Consider the following 23,295-nt stretch of genomic DNA (forward strand, 5'->3'; position numbering starts at 1 on the left):
TCTAAACATCATATTTCCAAGAAGGCTAATAAGAAACCCAGTTCATCTCCTTCTCCGCCAAGGCGTGTCCCATCTACAACACCACCTGGCGGAAATCGCCCTCGGCCGTCTTCTGTGTCGCCGAGGCACACTGCTGGCGGCTGATCAACCGGCCGATCGCTGGTAGCAGGAGCTGCTCCTGAACAAACTATGGATCAGGATCTTCTGCCTTCGGCTGAATGCCACTCCATGCTGTCGATCGCAAGCTCTGAGCAGTCGTTGAGTTGACAGCACCCTTGGTCACGTTCCTCCATTTTCTGTTCACCCTATGTCCATTATCCACTGGAATATCCGTGGCATTCGAGCCAATCGGGATGAATTGTTGATCCTCTTACGATCCTACTCGCTGGTCATCTTTTGTCTTCAGGAAACAAAGCTGCGTCCCCATGACTGCTTTGTTCTCTCTCAATTTCAGTCCGTCTGATATGATCTCCCCTCTGTTAAAGGCACTCCAGCCCATGGAGGACTCACGATTCTTCTCCATGATACTCTCCATTATCACCCCATCCACTTAAACACTTCCTTCCAAGCTGTCGCGGTCCATCTTTCCCTTACTGGATACAAGTTCTCTCTTTGTACAGTATACATTCCATCGTCCACACCAATGGCACGAGCTGATCTCCTTCATCTTCTTGGTCAGCTTCCACCCCCCTATTTGCTGGTTGGGGACTTCAATGCCCACCACCCACTTTGGGGATCTCCACATCCTTGTCCACGTGGCTCACTATTGCTAGACGTCTTCCACCAAGCGGATCTAGTTTGCCTCAACACTGGGGTCCCCACATTTTTGTCTGCCTCCACAACAAATTTATCTCATTTGGACCTTGCGGTCGATACTGTTCCGCTAGCTCGGCGCTTCGAATGGTTCGCCCTTGATGATACACACTAGAGTGACCACTTTCCATGTGTCCTTAGGCTGCAGCCTCAACTGCCATATATGCGGCCGTGACGCTGGAAGTATGCCCAAGCCGATTGGACACTTTTTTCGTCTCTAGCGACATTCGATGACCGTCGCTTTCCCAGCGTCGACGATGAGGCCACACATATTACCGACGTTATTCTTACAGCTGCGGAACGTTCAATACCACGCACCTCTGAATCGCCCCGGCGCCCCCCAGTTCCTTGGTGGAACGAGGCATGCCGTGACGCAATACGTGAGTGGCGACGTGCTCTTCGCATTTTCCGCCACCATCCTACTTTGACCAACTGTATCCGCTATAAGCAGTTCCGTGCGTGATGCCGTCGCGTCATCCGCGATAGCAAGAAGGCAAGCTGGAAATTCTTAATTAGCTCATTTAACACCTTCACTCCCTCCTTGGAAGTTTGGAGTCGGCTTCGACGGTTCTCAGGCGCGCCTAGGTTCTCCCCGGTCTCTGGGCTCACTGTCGCGCATGATACATTAGTGGGCCCCGTCGCAATTTCTAACTCGTTGGGTCAGCACTTTGCTGAGATTTCGAGCCCTTCAAATTACCCACCAGCGTTTCTCCCGAAGAAACGTGCAGCGGAAGTGCAACATCTTGCTTTCTCCTCTCAAAATCGCGAAAGCTACAATACTGTTTTCTCCATGCGGGAACTCCAACATGCCCTCTCTTCTTCTCGCTCCTCCGCTCCAGGACCGGATGGTATTCACGTCCAAATGTTGCTGCATTTATCAATCCATAGTCTGCATTACCTCCTTCGCCTTTATAATCGAATTTGGACCGACAGTACTTTTCCCAGACAATGGCGGGAAGCTATCGTCGTTCCCGTTCCGAAACCTGGAAAGGACAAACATCTCCCCTCTAGCTATCGCCCCATTTCTCTCACGAGTAGTGTCTGTAAGGTTTTGGAGCGTATGGTGAATTACCGTTTAGCTTGGTGGCTGGAATCCCGCAGTCTTTTAACACCTGCCCAATGCGGATTCCGAAAGCATCGTTCTGCAGTTGACCATCTTGTTGCTCTCTCCACTTATATCATGAACGATTTTCTCCGGAAACGCCAAACGGTAGCAATATTTTTTGATCTGGAGAGAGCATACGATACCTGTTGGAGGACAGGCATCCTCCGCACACTGTTCTCTTGGGGCTTTCGAGGCCGGCTGCCCCTTTTTCTTCGCGAATTTATGGCTGAGCGCACATTTAGGGTGCGGGTGAACACTACTCTCTCCCGTACTTTCTCCCAAGAAAACGGGGTACCCCAGGGCTCCGTGCTGAGTGTTGCACTGTTTGCCATCGCCATAAATCCAATTATGGATTGTGTCCTTCCTGATGTCTCGGGCTCCCTCTTTGTGGACGATTTTGCGATCTACTACAGCTCTCAACGGACCAGCCTTCTTGAACGACGTCTTCAAGGATGTCTCGATCGCCTCCACTCTTGGAGCATCGTAACCGGCTTCCGTTTTTCTCCCAGTAAGACCGTTTGTGTTAATTTTTGGCGACGAAAGGAGTTTCTTCCACCCTCCTTACATCTAGGACCTGTCAACATTCCGTTTTCAGACGTCGCTAAATTCTTGGGTCTTATGCTTGACAGAAAACTGTGCTGGTCCTCCCACATTTCCTATCTTTCGGCTCGCTGTCTGCGATCCCTCAACACCCTCCGTGTCCTGAATGGTACCTCCTGGGGAGTGGACTGAGTGGTCCTTCTCCACCTCTATCGTGCCTTAGTGCACTCGAAATTGGACTATGGAAGCATAGTCTACTCCTCTGCTCGGCCGTCTATTCTTCGGCGTCTCGACTCTATCCACCACCGTGGATTACGTTTAGTGTCTGGAGCTTTTTACACTAGCCCTGTGGAAAGCCTTTATGCTGAGACTGCTGAACCTCCGCTGTCCAATCGGTGAGCAGTCCTTCTGAGTTGTTATGCTAGCCATCTGTCTTCCACGCCTGCTAATCCAGCCGATGACATTTTTTTCGATGCCTCCTTTGATGTAGGGTATGCAGGCCACCCCTCCTCCCTACTACCACCGGGAGTCCGCTTCCGTCAACTGCTCCATTCTCTTTCCTTCCGCTTTCCTCAAACCTTCTTGACAACTTGGGGTACAGCGCGGCCTTGGCTCCGTCCCCGGATCTGCCTGCTCCGCGACCTTTGTTGATTTCCCAAGGATGGTACCCCTTCACTTGTTTATCATCGGGCATTTGCTGCTCTATGTGCACAAATGACGGACGCCACCGGCGTTAGGTGTAAGTAGTGCCTATATTGTTGGCAACACCCCAAATCACTTTCGGCTTCCCGACCAGTGTTCGGTTTATACTGCGGAGCTTTACGCTGTTCTCCAGGCTGTCCACTACATCCGCCGCCATCAGCGGATACAGTACGTAATCTGCTCAGATTCTCTCAGCTCTCTCCTAAGTCTCCAAGCTCTTTACCCTGTGCACCCTCTGGTCCACCGGATTCAGGACTGTCTGCGCTTGCTCCACCTGGGGGGGCGTCTCAGTGGCGTTCCTCTGGCTCCCGGGACACGTTGGTATCTGTGGCCGATATTGCAGCCAAGGCTGCAGTCTCTCTTCTTCGGCCAGCTATTCGATCGATTCCCTTCGCCGATCTACGGAGCGTTTTATGTCGTCATGTTGTTCAAGTATGGCACGCGCTTTGGTCGACACTTCCCCATAATAAATTGCGGGACGTGAAAGCTCTTCCTTGTGCTTGGACCTCTTCCTCCCGAACGCGTCGTCGGGAGGAGGTAATTTTAACTAGACTTCGGATAGGGCACTGTCTTTTCAGCCATCGACATCTTTTAAGCGGCGATCCTCCCCCACTCTCTCCCCACTGCTCTCAGCTGTGGATGGTAAGACACCTTTTAATTGAGTGCCCCTATTTTAATCCGTTACGCTCCCATCTACAGCTATCGCCTGATATTTCGTCGATTTTAGCAGATGACACGCGCTCAGCCAATCGCATTCTCGAGTTTATTATTCCCAGTGAAATGACGTCAGTCATTTGAAGCTTTTTTTGGGGACAACCAACCCCTTTCTGTAGTGGACTTTTAAGCCTTCCTTTTGCTTTTAGTTTCTCCAATTTTATTACTTTCGTTCCCATTGCTGCTGGTTTCCATTTTCGGTTTTTTACTGTTTCCTAAGTCACGGACCGGGCGCTAATGACCATAGCAGTTTTGCGTCCTAAAACCAAAACAAAAAAAAAAAAAAAATCCTTCTTTCCACGAACAATACGAGACTGGAATAGAAGGGAGAACTGATAGAGGTACTCAGGGTACCCTCCGCCACACACCGTCAGGTGGCTTGCGGAGTATGGATGTAGATGTAGATGTATATGTAGATGATAAATGACACGTATTGTTTCACATGTGGCCCTGCCTTGAATTGTGTATGTTTTACCAGTAGCGGGGCTGGAGTAGGTGGTTGTGGGGGGATGCATGGGGCAGGTTTTGCAGTGGGGTCGGTTACAGGGGTAGGAACCGCTGGGTGGAGAATCACTATCTTTTTGCAGGGGCGTTCTTCTGATTGGGGAGAAAGCACTTACATTATTCCACACGGTTCTGTCTTAAGACCAATAATATGTAACCTTCCATCTAATATCCAACAAGCAGAACTAATTGCATCTTAGGTGCTACAGGTATTTTAATCAACACAAACTTATGTAGAGCAACAGAATAATGTTCTTAATATGAATATGATAGAGGGAAACTTTCCACGTGGGAAAAATATATCTTCTTAAAATTCAGTTCTGCATGTCTAGAGGTATTACACTAATTATAAGAGTAACACATAGTGAGGATATAATAATTAGGATGGAAACCACAAAAGTTCAGGTGCTCATATTGGTGAGAACTTCAACAGCAAAAAATGTGTGTTTGAATTTCTAAAACTATTCAGTTAAGGCATATTTGCAGTTTGCATCATCAGAAATCTTGGGGAGAGATAAAAGAGTAAGTTAACTTTTTTTTCAGTAATGTCTTTTGAACAGTGTTCTCATCTTCAGGAAAGAAAGTTTTGATGGCTCAAAAATCTGCAATAATAATATTATGTGGTGCTCACCAGCAATCAACTTCTTGATATTTGTTCAAGAAGTTAGGTATTTTGTCTGTCTCATGAAGTTTGTTGAAAATAACTCCATTCAGTTCAGAAGGAACAGTTGTGTACATAATTCCAGAAGAAAAATTACATTCATTATTCCATAACCTAGGTTGGCTTTTTAACCAGGGAAGGTGTGCAGTATAGTACCAACCAAAATTTTTCATCACATACCGAATGATAAAATACTTCTGCCAAACAGGAGTGTTAAATTTGAAAACTGAAAAAGTTTCTCTTTGATAACTATTTTTATTCCATAGCACAATTTCTGTTTACATTATATGTAAAACATTGGGCATAGAAATTACTTATTTACATCTATATAAAAAAAACTTCTTGCAAATACTTGGCATGTTGCCATATTTACATATGAATGTAAAGTGACCCATTCCACGTCATTACACTCAATTCCACAAACGATTCATCGAATATGAAACTAATTAATTGTTCATGAACAATTTTTTAATTTGTTCATGGGATTTTCTTTCAGTCAGAGAGATTTTTGTTGATCTTCTCTATATACTCATCTCATTTACTTGTAATGTTTTCCTTTTCCCTCAGATTACATCTTCACAGTCATAATTTAAAGTGCTCGATATACAGTAGATGTCCTGCAGAATTTCTTTATTGTTTCTATGTTAGCTGGTTGTTTGATAAAAATTACTCTCATTTCTGAAGGCTTGTTTGGCCATTTCAGTTCTCCCTTTAATGTCCAACATATTTCTGTTGTTATCTGTTTCTGCTCTTCCCAAGTAACAAAATTTGTTTACTTTCATTAATATTAGTATCTCAAGATTTGCTCTTATTTATTTATACTATTTATTTATACTATTTTATACTATTTCTGAAGGTGGCAGGGGTAAAATACAGGGAGCAAAAGGCTATTTACAATTTGTACAGCAACCAGATGGCAGTTACAAGAATCGAGGGGCATGAAAGGGAAGCAGTGGTTGGGAAGGGAGTGAGACAGGGCTGTAGCCTCTTCCCGATGCTATTCAATCTGTATATTGAGCAAGCAGTAAAGGAAACAAAGGAAAAATTTGGAGTAGGTATTAAAATCCATGGAGAAGAAATAAAAACTTTGAGGTTCACCAATGACATTGTAATTCTGTCAGAGACAGAAAAGGACTTGGAAGAGCAGTTGAAGGGAATGGATAGTGTCTTGAAGGGGGGATATAGAATGAGCATCAACCAAGGCAAAACAAAGGATAATGGAATGTAGTCGAATTAAGTCGGGTGATGCTGAGGGAATTAGATTAGGAAATGAGACACTTAAATTAGTAAAGGAGTTTTGCTATTTGGGGAGAAAAATAACTGATGATGATTGAAGTAGAGAGGATATAAAATATAGACTGGCATTGGCAAGGAAAGCGTTTCTGAAGAAGAGAAATTTGTTAACATCGAGTATAGATTTAAGTGTCAGGAAGTCGTTTCTGAAAGTATTTGTATGGAGTGTAGCCATGGATGGAAGTGAAACGTGGACGATAAACAGTTTGGACAAGAAGAGAATAGAAGCTTTCGAAATGTGGTACCACAGAAGAACGCTGAAGATTAGATGGGTAGATCACATAACTAATGAGGAGGTACTCAATTGAATTGGGGAGAAGAGAAGTTTGTGGCACAACTAGACTAGAAGAAGGGATCGGTTGGTAGGACATGTTCTGAGGTATCAAGGGATCACCAATTTAGTATTGGAGGGCAGCGTGGAAGGTAAAAATCGTAGAGGGAGACCAAGAGATGAATACACCAAGCAGATTCAGAAGGATGTGGGTTGCGGTAGGTACTGGGAGATGAAGAGGCTTGTACAGGATAGAGTAGCATGGAGAGCTGCATCAAACCAGTATCAGGACTGAAGACCACAACAACAACAACAGCAACAACAACAACAACAACAACTATTATTTTAGTCTTGAATGTGTTCATTCCCATTTTTGGTTGTCCAAGGCATCAGACATAATGTTTAACATATACTACACTACTGGCCATTAAAACTGCAACACCAAGAAGAAATGCAGATGATAAATGGGTATTGATTGAACAAATATATTGTACTAGAACTGACATGTGATTACATTATCATGCATTTTGGGTGATAGATCCTGAGCAATCAGTACCCAGAACCACCTCCTCAAGTCGTAATAACAGCCTTGATACGCCTGGGCATTGAGTCAAACAAAGCTTGGATGGCATGTACAGGTACAGCTGCCCATGTAACTTCAACACGATACCACAGTTCATCAAGAGTAGTGATTGGTGTATTGTGATGAGCCAGTTGCCTGGCCACCATTGACCAGATGTTTTCAATTGGTGAAAGTTTTCAATTGGTGAAAGATCTGGAGAATGTGCTGGCCAAGGCAGCAGTCTAATATTATCTGTATCCAGAAAGGCCAGTACAGAACCTGCAACATGTGGTCATGTGGTCAACTGAAATGTAACATCCACTGTTCAAAGTGCCGTCAATGCGAACAAGAGGTGACAGAGATGTGTAACCAATGACACCCCATACCATCATGCTGGGTGATACGCCAGTATGGCGATGACGAATACATGCTTCCAATGTGCGTTCACTGCGATGTTGCCTAACACGGATGCAACCATCATGATGCTGTAAACAAAACCTGGGTTCATCTGAAAAAATGATGTTTTGCCATTCGTGCACCCAGCTTCGTCATTGAGTACACCATCGGAGGCACTCCTGTCCATGATGCAGCATCAAGGGAAACCGCAGTCATGGTCTCCGAGCTGATAGTCCATGCTGCTGCAAACGTCGTTGAACTATTCGTGCAGGTGGTTGTTGTCTTGCAAATGTCCCCATCTGTTGACTCGGGGATCGAGACGTGGCTGCACAATCTGTTACAGCCATATGGATAAGATGCCTGTCATCTCAACTGCTAATGATAAGAGGCCATTGGGATCCAGTACGGTGTTCCATATTACCCTCCTGAACCCACCGATTCCATATTCTGCTTACAGTCATTGGATGTTGACCAACGTGAGCAGCAATGTCGCGACATGATAAAGCGCAATCGCGATAGGCTACAATCCGACCTTTATCAAAGTCGGAAACGTGATGGTACGCATTTCTCCTCCTTGCACGAGGCATCATGATGATGTTTCACCAGGCAACACCGCTCAACTGCTGTTTGTGTATGAGAAATTGGTTGGAAACTTTCCTCATGTCAGCACGTTGTAGGCGTCGCCACCAGCGGCAACCTTGTGTGAATTCTCTGAAAAGCTAATCATTTGCATGTCACAGCATCTTCTTCCTGTGAGTTAAATTTCGCGTCTGTGGCAAGTCATCTTCATGGTGTAGAAATTTTAATGGCAAGTAGTGTATTATATCAGCAGCAAATGAAATACAAAGTTTTTGTCTACCATTAATTCTCATTCCTTTGTTGCCACCTTGTGTGGTTTTTATTGCACTTATTATGAATAAATTAGTTAAATATGGAGAATGAACAGTCCTGTCAGACATCTCTTCTTATTCTCCTGTCTATCTTAATCCCAGTCATATCTATTTCTGTACTCTTAATTTCTGTTTGGACTGAGAATCATTCTTTTATCTCTCCAGTGTATTCAGATTTTAATCAGTTCTCCAAACAGTGCATCAATGAATAAGACATATTTGTTACTTATTTCTTCTTTCTAAAATCATTTGCACTGCTGCTATAGCTTCTTTGGTTGCTTTTCCTTTCCTAAGTCCGAGTTGGTCATGTCCTAAACGTTAGTCAGTCCAAGCTTTTAACAGACCGGGGTAGACTTTCTGAAGCATGGAGAGTAATGTGAACAATACCTGGCATTTCCTTTCTTTGTTACGGTAATAGTTTCATGTTTTGTTAACCCTGTTGATAATCTGCTATCATCATAGCAGATACACAAATTTGTGCAGTTGTTCTTTCATCCAATCTCATTCCACTAAAGTCAGGGTTTTTGCTGTCTTGAGGTATGCTTTTATTTTATGCCAGATGGAATATCCACATCTTCCAGCTGTTCTTTCTGTAAAGTTACTTTTACTACGAACAAGACCAGGCTGCGTACTCTGGACACAATCTGGTTTATTGGCCCGGCTACAACTCGTAGTCAGCTTATAACTCAGAAGACAGCTTAGTCATTTCACAAGAACGTCTTGATTTCTGTTAACAGATTCTTCACTTTTCTTTGGTCTACATTCTCAGATCTGCATTGACGAAAACCATGTAACTTCACCAGGGAGGAGCTCCTTGGCACAACGCACAGCGCCACAGTTTCTGAATGACTACTTGCGGTAATGTAAGCTCGTTGAAAGGGTGTCTTTTTACCACTGCAGGACACTCCAGGAGCACCTCAAACATAAAAATTCAACCCCAGCAAACCCAGACCATATCAATACCTTAATTGACAATAATACTGCCACTTAAACTTAGCCAAATGCCAATTATGAATGATTAGTCAGTTATAGTACCGGTAACTGCTGAGGTTACATATGTTTCACAAAACCTCTGAAATATTAACCAATATATCCTTACCCTTACACCAACTGTTTACGTATTTGTTTTAAATTTTTAAAAGCAACAGATACTTCTCCAGATATGACTGTACTTTAGCCAGAAAATGATTTCAGAATCCATGCAAGTTAGTAAAACAAAACAAAACAAACCATTATTGCACTTAAGGGAATTTGTATTTTGTCCGTCCTGCCCTGTACCGAGGTTAAATCACTAGAATTTGACATTTTGTTGTGGTTGAACCTCAATTGTTTGCTGTTTTTCTTTGGTTGTTTCTGAAAATTTTCTGAAAATTTCTGGGCAGATTAAAACTGCATGCCAGATGAGGATTCAAACCTGGGACCTTCGCCCTCTATGGGCAAGTGCTCACCCAATTGATCTATCAGAACATGACTCGTGACCAACCCCCTTAGTTTCCCTTCTAAGAAAGTTGTATGACATAGCTGCTTTGGGTGGTGAAATAATTCAACAGCTGCACTTGAAAATTTGTGACAAGACCGGGACTCGAACCCAGATTCATGGCTTCTCATGAATGCTTTCCTCGACTGCCTCGGGCCATCCAGACATGCTTCTTGTCCAACTCAAATTCCCAAGTGCTGATCACTACTGATGGAACACCATTAGTTTTCCCAATTACTCACAGCTTCACTGTAGTCCTGCAATGGGACAAATGATGGTGTACATCCACATTGAAATAGTCGTATGTCCGTTGAGGCGTATCTGTGCAATTATATGTGTGGTATATTTTCATTCAGACGTGTCTGGAAGATCAGACACCATACATGTAATTGCACAGCTTTACTGCTGCCAGTGCCTCCCCCATACCTTCCAAACATTGCAAAAGTGCTGCTGCATTCGCCATGAGACAAGCACTCCTTCTCTGGCACACAGTTTTAAACTACCAGAAGGTTTTAGATTGCACACTCTCCACTAATGAGTGAAAATTCATTCTGAAAACAATTCTGTAGTCTGTGGCTGACCCATTTTTCCACAATACTGTTTCTTCTAGGGGTACTATTCCCACAAGGTATTCAGGAGAACTTCCGTGAAGTTTGGAAGGTAGGAGATGAAGTACTCACAGAAGTAGAGCTGTGGGAGCAGGCCTAGCATTCAGCTGTGAAAGGAAAAGGCTTCAGGTTTCGAATTACGGTCCAGCACTCAACTTCAGTCTGCCAGGGAGTTTCAAATTCGTGTATGTGCTGCTGCAGATGGAAAAGTCATTCTGGTATACACCTTGGGACAACTGGGAAAAACCTGGGAATTTTTTCTTCCAGGACAAACCCAGGAAAAATGTGGAAGTTTTTCAGAATGCTGTGAATTTTTCATTGTTCTAGTTTTCAGTTAAATTTTCATAATTTCCCTGGCAGTAACTGATACTCTGATTTTACTTTAGCCAGCTACTGCAGAATAATACTGCAGTAATAAAACAAATGAGAGAATAGTGCTAAAATAAAACTTTAGCTACAAAGAAAGTGTAACATTTGCAGGAACAAATTACAGTGTACACACAAGCATCTGCTGACAGAAAAATGTGCCAAAGACTATGCAATGCTTCGTAACAACAAAAGTGCTTTCGATGGGTCTTTCTTGTGGCCTCATTTCAGTGAGCATGATTTAACAAACATTTACATTTGTAACAGGTCACAGGAAAATACTGTGAATGATGGTCTGAGAAGCATTACTTTCAAACTAAATTTCCTTTTACACAAGATGAATTATGTTGTGCTTGAGAATGTGCCATGAATTTCTTACATTGTGAAGCGTTAGACTGTCTTCAAACTTAACACTGACAACTAGACACTCAGAAAAATTTTGGGCCCAAAATATCAGTCATTTATGCCATTACTTAAAATTTTATTATCATATAAGTGCTAAGAAGGACCACATTTCAAGATTATATTGTAATCTGATAGATAAAAAAATCTACCCGCCAAGTGGGAACAGCAAAAAAGTTTTTGATGAGCAATGTTATAAGTGGTAGCTTAGCTTTTCTTGTAGCTATACTCATGCATATTAATTTAAACCATTAACTTTTCTTATTTGTGTGTTTGAGCTACTTAACAGTGGTGCTGTTATTGGCTCACTACATCACACATCCTGTGTTCTGAATATCTGGTATCATTGGCTGGTAAGATCATGTGATGTGGACTGTGACTGGATTACAAAAGTGCATCTCAAGCTAGATTCAAGTCTTTGGAAGCTATCATGCATGCTGTATTTGGTGGAATTGTGTTTATACTTTTCAGAATTGACGATATGCAGTGTAAATGTTGCCGTGCACCTAAGATCTTTGCAAACTGCCCTTTTTTTGCTGTGTTTAGTTTCTTAAAGTGTGAGGAAATTCTATGCAGGTGTGTAAAACCATCACTAGTCAAAGGATTCATAAATTTTACAGCTCTAAGGAAAAGCATATTGTCACTTAACATAGAAACATCTGAGAGAAAGCTTATTTTTAACCGGGAAATCTGTGAAAAATATATACTACGTGATCAAAAGTATCCAGACACCCCCCAAAACATAAGTTTTTCTTGTTAGGTTCATTGTGCTGCCATGTACTGCCAGGTACTCCATATCAGCAACCTCGATAGTCATTAGACATCGTGAGAGAACAGAATGGAGCACTCACAAACTTTGAACGTAGTCAGGTTATTGGTGTCACTTGCGTCATATGTCTGTATGAGAGATTTCCACACTACTAAACAGCCAAAGGTCCACTGTCTCCAATGTGATAGTGATGTGGAAATGTGAAGGGACACATACAGCACAAAAGCGTACAGGCCGACCATGTCTATTGACTTGTCAGAGATCACCAACAGTTGAAGAAGGTCGTAATGTGTAATAGGCAGACATCTATTCAGACCATCACACAGACATTCCAAACTGCATCAGGATCCACTGCAAGTAGTATGACAGTTAGGCGGGAGGTGAGAAAACTTGGTTTTCATTGTCGAGCGGCTGCGCATAAGCCGCATATCACACTGGTAAATGCCAAACGACACCTCACTCAGTGTAAGGAGCATAAACATTGGACGATTGAATGGTGGAAAAACGTGCAGGGTGACGATACACAGTACACAATGTGGCAATCCGATGGCAGGGTGTGAGTATGGTGAATACCCAGTGAATGTCACCTGCCAGCGTGTGAACTGCCAACAGTAAAATTTGGAGGCACTGGTGGTGTGATGTAGTCGTGTTTTTCACGAAGGGGGCTTGCGCCCCTTGTTGTTTTGCATGGCAGAATCACAGCACAGGCCTACATTGATGTTTTAAGCACCTTCATACTTCCCACTGTTGAAGAGTAATTCGGGGATGGCGATTGCATCTTTCAACACGATCGAGCACCTATTCGTAATGTCTGGCCTGTGGTGGAGTGGTTACATGACAATAACATCCATGTAATGGACTGGCCTGCGCAGAGTCCTGACCTGAATCCTCTAGAACACCTTTGGGATGTTTTGTAATGCCAACTTCATGCCAGGCCTCACCGACTGACATCGATATCTCTCTTTAGTGCAGCACTCAGTGAAGAATGGGATGCCATTCTCCAAGAAACCTTCCAGCTCCTGATCGAACCTATGCCTGCGAGAGTGGAAGCTGTCATCAAGGCTAAGTGAAGGCCAACACCATATTGAATTCCAGCATTACTGATGGAGGACGTCATGAACTTGTAAGACTTTTCCACCCAGGTGTGTGGATACTTTTGATCACATAATGTAGGATTTTTATTTCTTGTCCGCGTATACACCCTGCCTTAGTGTCTGTCTCTTCTGCTGCTCAGCAGTATCACTAGTTTGTTTGTTTGCAGATACCAGACTACCTCGAGAAGGAGTGGATGGCCAAGCACGAAGTTCAGGGAAATCCACCAGAGTTTGCCGTGTGGACGTTCGATTCGTACGACAGTGTCCAGAAGGTGTCGATGGACCTCGGCATCCACACCATGCACAAGAATGCGTCCCTCGTCATGTCCTTGTACTGTCCATTTTGGATGCTCAACAAGACAGGCATGATGCTCTCCTACTGGGTGAGTGCAAGCCGCAGCCGTCTGGTGCTAGTATGTGAAAGTTGATTACCTGTTCAGTTTCTGCACTTGCCGACCCAAATCCCAAATATTTCTCTTACTTTGTTTTACTGCTCTCTGGTTTCTGTTGCACTCAGCCATTCTACATTTACTGTTATGGAGCTCCTATCTATGTGGCCGGAAGACATCGTGTATCTGTTGTTTAGCCCTTACCTGCCCCCCCCCCCCCCCCCCCCCCCCAATAAATAAATGTGACATGAAATTATTTGGTGAGTTTTCATTTCTGTGGATGTAGGAGTCATTATGTTGTTTGATGTCACTCTACACTCTAATGTCGTGTGGTACCAAACATTGTCAGTAGGAAGTTCATCGAAATTTATGAGTGGAAAAATTCAACACGGTTTGTGTGTTATGTGCTTATTTTGAGACTGAAAATCTGAATGGTGGCCCACTGTTCTCCGTTAACAAGGTATTTTATGGAACTGATTAATACAAACTAAAACACTGTTGCGAAGATTGTCGAGGAAATGTTCAAGAAAGAAAAGAGAGCTGGAAAAACAGTAAAGATTAAAACACTGTTGAAAAAACATTGTATGGATAAGCGGATTATCAATATAGGTTTGTTCGCAGAGGAGGTGATTCATCATCGTGTTAATGATTATTTTCATGAAATGAACATTTGACACACTCAAAGTTATTGCCCATACTTAAGGAACTGTGACTTTTTCAAGGTAGTCACACGTCATTTTTCACTGTTGTACACTATGTAGGCTTTGTCTTTGAACATATCTGTGACCATAGCTGTTGATGGAGAGGGCAATGTAGCTTATTTTTAAGGCAGCATGAATATCAATAAAGTGTTGTGGCTTGATGAAATTTGGTACAGTGTTGCTCACATTGACAAGCAGAGCTGGACAGCCAACACAATTAAAGGAACAATTGCAGTGTCTTATGATGAAGGGATCAGACTTATTTTTGTTCATGCATGCACCTTAAAAGGTTTTCTCTCAGTCCCCTGTTTTTAAATCAAAGAATACAGGAGATTATCACAAAGAAAGAAACGAGGTGCATTTATAAAGTGATTTCATAGAATTACTAGTACCAAATCTGGGAAAATTATCAATAGTTGTCCTAGATAATAATCCTTACCATTCAGTTGTTGTCGACAAGACACCTGACATGGTAAAATCGAAAGGGGGAAACAAGTGTTTGGCTTCAGTGTCGTAACATCAGTGTAAGTGAAAACTTAAAAAAAAGTGGAGCTTATGAATTTAATCTCTCTCCATAAGCCACAGTTCTCCATATATGAAGTCAACAAACTGGCAAAACCATCATTATGCTACCACTGCCATTCCAACCAAGTGGTGTTAATATGGGCCCTTATTATTTATATTGCCAGGAATAATAATAATAATTATAATAATAATTTAACCTTATCTGCAGTTGAAGCAGTCACAAAACAAGCTATTAGGAATGTCACTCTGGAGTCTGGAAGAAAGCGATCATACATACACAGAGTGCCATGGAAAGAGCATGGTAGAATGAAGTTGTTTTGGAATATTCAGTAGAGGAGATGATTATTTCATTAAATAAAAGAAGTGACATTGACACTTAAAGCGTATGTCGTAGCGACGAGTGTGATGCAGTGAGTTTTTCTACTATCATCAGAGAGATGTGGCACAGATGGATTGAGCTGACTGTTTGGAGTGTGCAGTTGGCAATTGTAAGTAGCTATATAATAAAAGCGTATTGTTGTAAGCTGTGAAATTCTTCTGTATTCTGACATAGTTGTGTGTCAGTCCTACATGAGAATACAGCATGTTTGAGATTCTTTTTTCGGAACTTAGTAAAATTATGTGCTGCATTCCATATGGAAGCTTGCTCTGCTTGATACACTTATGACCCTTGAATTTATATCAGCCATACAAGTGTTGTGTCACAGCAGGACACATTGCAAGAATCCGTGGCAATTTTTTTATCCTGGTGTAGTTTTTAGCTATTCTACGTCAGTACATGCAATGAAACAGTTGGGCAAACAAGGACGCAACTTGCAGTGACTTGTTTGTCCCACCATTGCCTCAGTTACTGGTCTCATTAGTTTTCGTAATTGTCATCAGATGTATGGTCACATATATATTCTGTGACTGATGTTTTATACACTCCTGGAAATTGAAATAAGAACACCGTGAATTCATTGTCCCAGGAAGGGGAAACTTTATTGACACATTCCTGGGGTCAGATACATCACATGATCACACTGACAGAACCACAGGCACATAGACACAGGCAACAGAGCATGCACAATGTCGGCACTAGTACAGTGTATATCCACCTTTCGCAGCAATGCAGGCTGCTATTCTCCCATGGAGACGATCGTAGAGATGCTGGATGTAGTCCTGTGGAACGGCTTGCCATGCCATTTCCACCTGGCGCCTCAGTTGGACCAGCGTTCGTGCTGGACGTGCAGACCGCGTGAGACGACGCTTCATCCAGTCCCAAACATGCTCAATGGGGGACAGATCCGGAGATCTTGCTGGCCAGGGTAGTTGACTTACACCTTCTAGAGCACGTTGGGTGGCACGGGATACATGCGGACGTGCATTGTCCTGTTGGAACAGCAAGTTCCCTTGCCGGTCTAGGAATGGTAGAACGATGGGTTCGATGACGGTTTGGATGTACCGTGCACTATTCAGTGTCCCCTCGACGATCACCAGTGGTGTACGGCCAGTGTAGGAGATCGCTCCCCACACCATGATGCCGGGTGTTGGCCCTGTGTGCCTCGGTCGTATGCAGTCCTGATTGTGGCGCTCACCTGCACGGCGCCAAACACGCATACGACCATCATTGGCACCAAGGCAGAAGCGACTCTCATCGCTGAAGACGACACGTCTCCATTCGTCCCTCCATTCACGCCTGTCGCGACACCACTGGAGGCGGGCTGCACGATGTTGGGGCGTGAGCGGAAGACGGCCTAACGGTGTGCGGGACCGTAGCCCAGCTTCATGGAGACGGTTGCGAATGGTCCTCGCCGATACCTCAAGAGCAACAGTGTCCCTAATTTGCTGGGAAGTGGCGGTGTGGTCCCCTACGGCACTGCGTAGGATCCTACGGTCTTGGCGTGCATCCGTGCGTCGCTGCGGTCCGGTCCCTGGTCGACGGGCACGTGCACCTTCCGCCGACCACTGGCGACAACAGCGATGTACTGTGGAGACCTCACGCCCCACATGTTGAGCAATTCGGCGGTACGTCCACCCGGCCTCCCGCATGCCCACTATACGCCCTCGCTCAAAGTCCGTCAACTGCACATACGGTTCACGTCCACGCTGTCGCGGCATGCTACCAGTGTTAAAGACTGCGATGGAGCTCCGTATGCCACTGCAAACTGGCTGACACTGACGGCGGCGGTGCACAAATGCTGCGCAGCTAGCGCCATTCGACGGCCAACACCGCGGTTCCTGGTGTGTCCGCTGTGCCGTGCGTGTGATCATTGCTTGTACAGCCCTCTCGCAGTGTCCGGAGCAAGTATGGTGGGTCTGACACACCGGTGTCAATGTGTTCTTTTTTCCATTTCCAGGAGTGTATTTGAAAATGATAACATAGCTCTTTGTAACCGATAATGTAACCCCCCCCCCCCCCTTTTTTTCCCCCAAGAAAAATTATGTGTACTGTGACTATGGCTTCACTATTGTAGTATCAAATAAAAATTTAATGTTTGAAATTTTAATAAGAAGGCATTATCAGCAGCTAATTCCAGATGAAGTTTATCTCAGTAATTGAGTCTCTAGATACATTACTTTTTACAATATAATTGGAGCAATCCTGAAGCCCCATTTTTTGTATCACTTATTTTTTCCCCCCAATAATGTTTGTCCTATTTAAAGTATTTTTTACCACAATGATAAACTCACATAATCTTATTTGTTGTTGTGCTAGAAATACTTACCAAGCGGATCATAAAAATTAACAACAAATTAATTACAAACCTAGCGATCTGCTTCTCGTAACAAAACTGTAAGAGTGGTCAGTTAGTACTTGATACTGGACCATTGTCCATCATATTTAATTGAAATTATCCATGCCACGAAACTCCATCAGAGGTCCAGTTTGGGTTAGATGAAATGTGATGTGTTCTTAAGATTTTGTTCATGGCATTTTCACAGGTAACTTGAGCATAGTTGGCGTAATGTATGGGCTTTATTTCATCAAAATTGGATAATGGAAAGAAAGATATGATAATTTAATGTTTTAGGGCCTGCTCAGCATAGTAGTTCAGATGCTGACTTCAATGATGGAGTAATACATCAAACAACCTCAGTGGCAGAAATTTATGTCAGTGACAGAATTACATGCCACAGTCTTATCTTCACGAATATAAACTAGCATTGAATTTACTTGTTTAATTGGGTAGGTAAAAAGTCTACTCACCAAGCGGTGACAGAACACACACATAGGATTGTTGTGATTGGTAGGCTTTCGGAGCCAGTGGCTCCTTCGTCAGGCAGCAGGATTGAAGGGGAAGGAAGAAGGGTGAAGGGAAAGGACTGGAGAGCTCTAGGAAAAGGGGTAGATTTTGGGAAAGTCACCCAGAACCACAGGTCAGGGGAGGCTTACCATACGGAATGAGAAGGAAAGACTGATTGTTGGGGACTGCATTGGATGAGATTTGAAAATGTGAGAGCTTAAAGGTGGAAGACAGGGTAATATGTGAGACAGAGATTACTACTAAAACATCATGCATGAGTTAGTCAGAGTAAGAAGCTAAGTGCATTGTATGTAACAGAGGTGTGACGGGGCGAAGCAAAATAGATGGGAAAGAGAATGAAAGATGTAGGAAATTAAAACAGAGTGAAGCAAAGAGTAGTTACAGGGAAGAACAGCTGAGACAGAAGAAATTAATGTAAATTAGGGTCAGATGGGTGGTGAGAACCAAGGACATGTCATAATGCTAGATCCCACCTGGGGAGTTTTGAGAAACTGGTGTCTCGTGGAAGAATCCAGATGGTGAGGATCGTGAAACAGGCGCCGAGGTCACGAATGTCATGTTGTAGAACATGCTCTGCAAAAGAATATTTACCATCTATTTTTCACCGCCCCCTCTGTTATGTACAATGCACTTAGCTTCTCACTCTTATTAACTCGTGCACGATGTTTTAGTAGTAATCTCTGTCTTGCATATTCCACTGTCTTCCACCTTTAAGCTGTCAGGTTCTCAAATCTCATCCGATGCAGTACCCAACAATCAGTCTTTGCTTCTGATCCTGCAGCGTAAGGCTCCCCTGTCCCGCGGTTCTGGGTGACTTCCCCAAAATCTACCCCTATTCCTAGACCTCTCCTGTCCTTTGCCTTCACCCTTCTTCCTTCCCCCTCAACCCTTCTGCCTGAAGAAGGAGCCACTGGCTCTGAAAGCTTGCCAATCACAACAGTCTTTTAATTGCCTGTTCTGCCATCGCTTGGTGAGTTGATTTTTTATCTATTCAGCTAAATAATTTTATCAATAATTGATTGAATTTACTTGGCTAAATACATATACATTTACTGGCTTTGCTTTGTGTACTAAAAAATGAAAAAAATTGCTTTGCTGCTTTTGGTCTGTTTCATTTCTGTTTGACTTCTCATATAGGAAAACAAATTTATTGAGTAACTGACCCCATAAGGGCCCCAATTTTACTGATTGATGTATGCAGCCATAAAAAATGGAGGTACGCAAAGACCGTTATTTAATTTTGGTGGAAAAGCTGTTGCAAACATAACCATAACCATTTCAGTTGTGGGGTTGCCGAGAATTACAGCGTGGCGGGACTAAACGGGAGCACCCCTCAAATCAACAAAATGAACGAGGAAGGACAGACACGAACAACGACAGACAGTGGAGCAAGACCTAATGAACAACATTACACAAATAGAAACAGGGTCACAAGCGAAACCTCACGAATCCACAACGTTTACTCGTACACAGAAAACAAGTAAACAAGCTGTCTGTAGGCGAGATGTTGATAGTCTAATGTGAATATCAGACTGCCTGCTGAGGGAGAGGCAGGCGCTTAAATACCAGATACAGTACGTTGCTATTAGCTGCTGGGACCACATGCTCCACTGTGGTGCTCTCACATTATACGCAGGCCAGGGGCGCGCGCGCAGCCATGGCTTACAATGTGATGGCTGGAGAGACCTCTAGTGGTAATTGAGGTCTGTGCCATCTGGCACAGACTCTAAACTTGAAGCTCAGCACCAGATCCCTCCCCCATGAAACTTGCACGGTGCTGAGGCAGTCGGTAGATAGGAGAACCCCAGGCTTGTCAACCACCACCGGCTGGGAGGAAGGGACATCCGAGGTGTCCGTGACGGCCGACCCAGAGGCCAGGGCGGCGGAGGGAGCGGCCGATCCACCTAAGGGTGGAGTGGGCCGGCAGCAGGCCCTCTGCGGGGAGGCAGCAACCGAGGACAGTGGCGGCGACTTGAGGACCACGTCTGTAATTGGAGGAGGTAGTGGAGGAGGCGGCAGCGGAGAGGGTCCCGTGGGGGCATGTGGGTGGAGCTGGTTATGATGGCAGCACTCCAACCCTTTCACCGTCTGCAGCGATGTCACATGTTGCCCATGGGCCGTGACAACCATGGCAGGCATCCAACCCGTCTTGCTCACATACACGTGGACCCACGCGGCCACTCTTGGGGTGTAACGCTGAATGGGCTGGAAGTGGGGGAGTGGAAGGGGGACGGCATCAACAAATGGAGCAGGGTCCACTGCTCTCGCCCATTGAGGGGCTCTGCCAGACTGCAGTCGTCAATTGGCATGGTGCGATAGGTGCTCAAAAACAGGGTGAGGGCTGATGTGGTTGGTGAGGTGTCGGCCGCCTTCGTCAACTGTTGTTTAAATGTGTGGACAAGCTTTTCCACCGCGCCACTTGAGGAAGGGTGGAAAGGCGGGCTAAAGGATGTGTTTGATACCGTTGGTGTGACACAAGTCGTGGAAGGAAGATGCTGTGAATGAGGGGCCATTATTGGAGACCAATGTGTGAGGCAGACCCTCTATGGCAAGAACCTGGGCAAGGGGCGTGAGGGGGGGCTTGCCTGGTAATGCGCACACACAGTGCACCTGCGGACCAGATGGTCAATATCGCCGTCAATGCCAGGCCAATACATGTGCCGGCGAGCCAAAACTTTCATACGGGACATACCCCAGTGCCTGCGGTGTAACAAACTGAGCACTTGATGCCGCAAATCCAGAGGGATGACCACCCGATGGACATCAGACTCCGTGCCCAATAGAAGGACATCATCGACCATGGAGAGCCTGTGGGATAGGTGACACGAGGGGCTGCAATTGGTTTGCATCCAATGGGTAATGTAGGAGGGCCACCCATGGACCACATAGCAGAGAACCTGCCGCAAGATAGGATCGTGGCGGGTAGCCACAGCAATGTGAGCAGCCATAAGAGGCAGACTGTCCAGCGCATCACGGCAGGGAGAATCAATGTGAAAGCAGAGGATCTCCTGTTGGTCAAACGCAGGATCGGGGCCTGCTGGGAGACGTGACAAAGCGTACACGATAGCACGGTGGGCTTATACCGGATGGTGTAAGCGTAATTTCATAAAAATAACGCCCAGTGCTGGAGACGTTTAGCCATCCAATCTGGAAGGTGACCGTGGGGTCCAAAAAGCGTAACTAAGGGTTTATGATCCATCAAGAGGGTGAACTTTGCCCCAAAGAGATAGGTGTGAAATTTTTGGATGGCAAGCACGATCGCCAGGACCTCCTTTTCAATCTGGGGGTAGTTCCATTGTGCTGGAGTCAACATCTTAAACGAATAAGCGATGGGTTGTTCGGAGCCATCGGCATTTCGATATGCGAGGACATCCCCAATACCGTATGCCAATGAATCAGCCACCACAACCGAGGGGCATTCCAGAAAGAAGGGAGTGAGGCAAGGGGCGGACTTCAGCATCATCCTTAAACGTAGAAAAGCCTGGTCACTGGAAGGAGACCAATCAAAAGGCACCCCATTGCGATGCAAGTGATTGTGGGGTTGAGCAACGGAGGCAGTCTGGGGTAAGAACTTTAAGTAATAAGTAACCTTGCCTAAAAAGCCCTGGAGTTCAGATAAGTCCTTGGGACGAGGAAGGGCCTCAGTGGCCATGACATTACAACCCGAAGGGCGAATCCCATCTTTGCTAAGCCAGTGGCTTAAGTATTTCACTTCCAGTTGAAAAAAACAGCACTTATCCAGCCAACAGCGTAAACCTGCAGAGTGCAGAGTGTGAAATAAGGTGCTTAGGTTTTGCTAATGTTGCTGGCGGGAATGCGCGGTGACCAAGTTGTCATCCAGATAATTCACGCTGGCAGGGATAGGCTGCGTGAGCTGCCCAAGGAACCGCTGCAAAATGGCCGGTGCCAAGGAGACACCAAATGGAAGGCACTTCTACTTGTACAATCCGAAAGGTGTATTGATAACCAAGATGTTCTGGGAATTGGCATCCAAGGGTAACTGGCGGTATGCCTCAGCCAGGTTGATCTTGGAAAAGTACTCTCCCCCGGCAAGCTTGGTGAGAAGATCTTCCTGTCGTGGAATGGGGTAAGTGTAGACTAGTGACTGAGTATTGACAGTAGCACCGAAGTCCCCACACAGGTGAAGGGACCCATTGGGTTTCCGTATGACCACCAATGGTGTCACCCAGGTGCTGTATGTCACAGGCCTCAGAATGCCAGCGACCTGTAGCCAATCAAGTTCCTGCTTGACTGCCAGGCTTAAGGCCACTGGAAGGGCTCGGGCATGGAAAGCGAGGCTTCGTATCTGTCCAAAGTGTGATGTGCACCTGAAAATCGGAAGCACATCTGGGATCTGTTGCAAACAATGATGCAAAAATGGAGCACAGATCTTCCAAGTTCTGAAAAGGAACAGCAGTGGAAGTGACCTTAACTTCATCAGAAATTGAAAAGCCAAACAGCTGAAATGCATCCAGGCCAAAAATATTCGAAGCCGACGGATGGTCGACAACGAATAGGGTAAGGAGCCAGGGAACACGTTTGTACGTTGCCTGGACGACGAACTGCCCACGACGGGGAATGGAACCATCTCTGTAGGTGACCAAACGCTGAGAGGGAGGTGACAACTCTTGAGGGCCCAGGCGGGGATATGTCGCCATATTAATCAGTGTTGACCTGATAACTGACATCCTCAGTGAAAAGGCAGAGTGGGACTACCGATTACAGAGCATGGAAAGTATCGTGAGGCCCAGGAGGGGTAGGAGTGGAGCGAGCTGAGCGACTATGACGAACTGATCACATGTGGCCCGCCTTGTTACACGGTGTGCACGTTTTCCAGTGGTAGGGACAGTCAGCTCAAGAATGTGTGGTAAAGTACTGTAGGCAAGATGGAAGTGGGCTGCGTGATCAGTGACAGGGGGCGACTGGAGATGCAATGTCATAGAGACGTCGGACAAAGAGGAGTCCCGATGGCGCTCGCCTCTGTCGGCCGGGCCACGTCGACGTCGTGGGGGTGGAACCTGCCGAGACACAGCGGTCGCCACCACGTGCGGCCACATCATAAGATGCTCATTAGCCGCCTGAGCAATTTCAAAGGAGTGTGCACTGCGGAGAATCTCTTTTGAGGAGGGTTTATTGAGTTTCAGTGCCGCAGTGTGGACCTCAGGATTGGGAGCCAGCTGAACCTCCACATCCCGGATCAGGGAGTCCACATATGAAGCCTTACACTGCTGATTCATCATCATCATCTTGGACAGTTCCAGCCAC

This window comes from Schistocerca americana, chromosome 10, assembly GCF_021461395.2.
Source record: "Schistocerca americana isolate TAMUIC-IGC-003095 chromosome 10, iqSchAmer2.1, whole genome shotgun sequence".
In the NCBI taxonomy this organism is placed as follows: domain Eukaryota; kingdom Metazoa; phylum Arthropoda; class Insecta; order Orthoptera; family Acrididae; genus Schistocerca; species Schistocerca americana.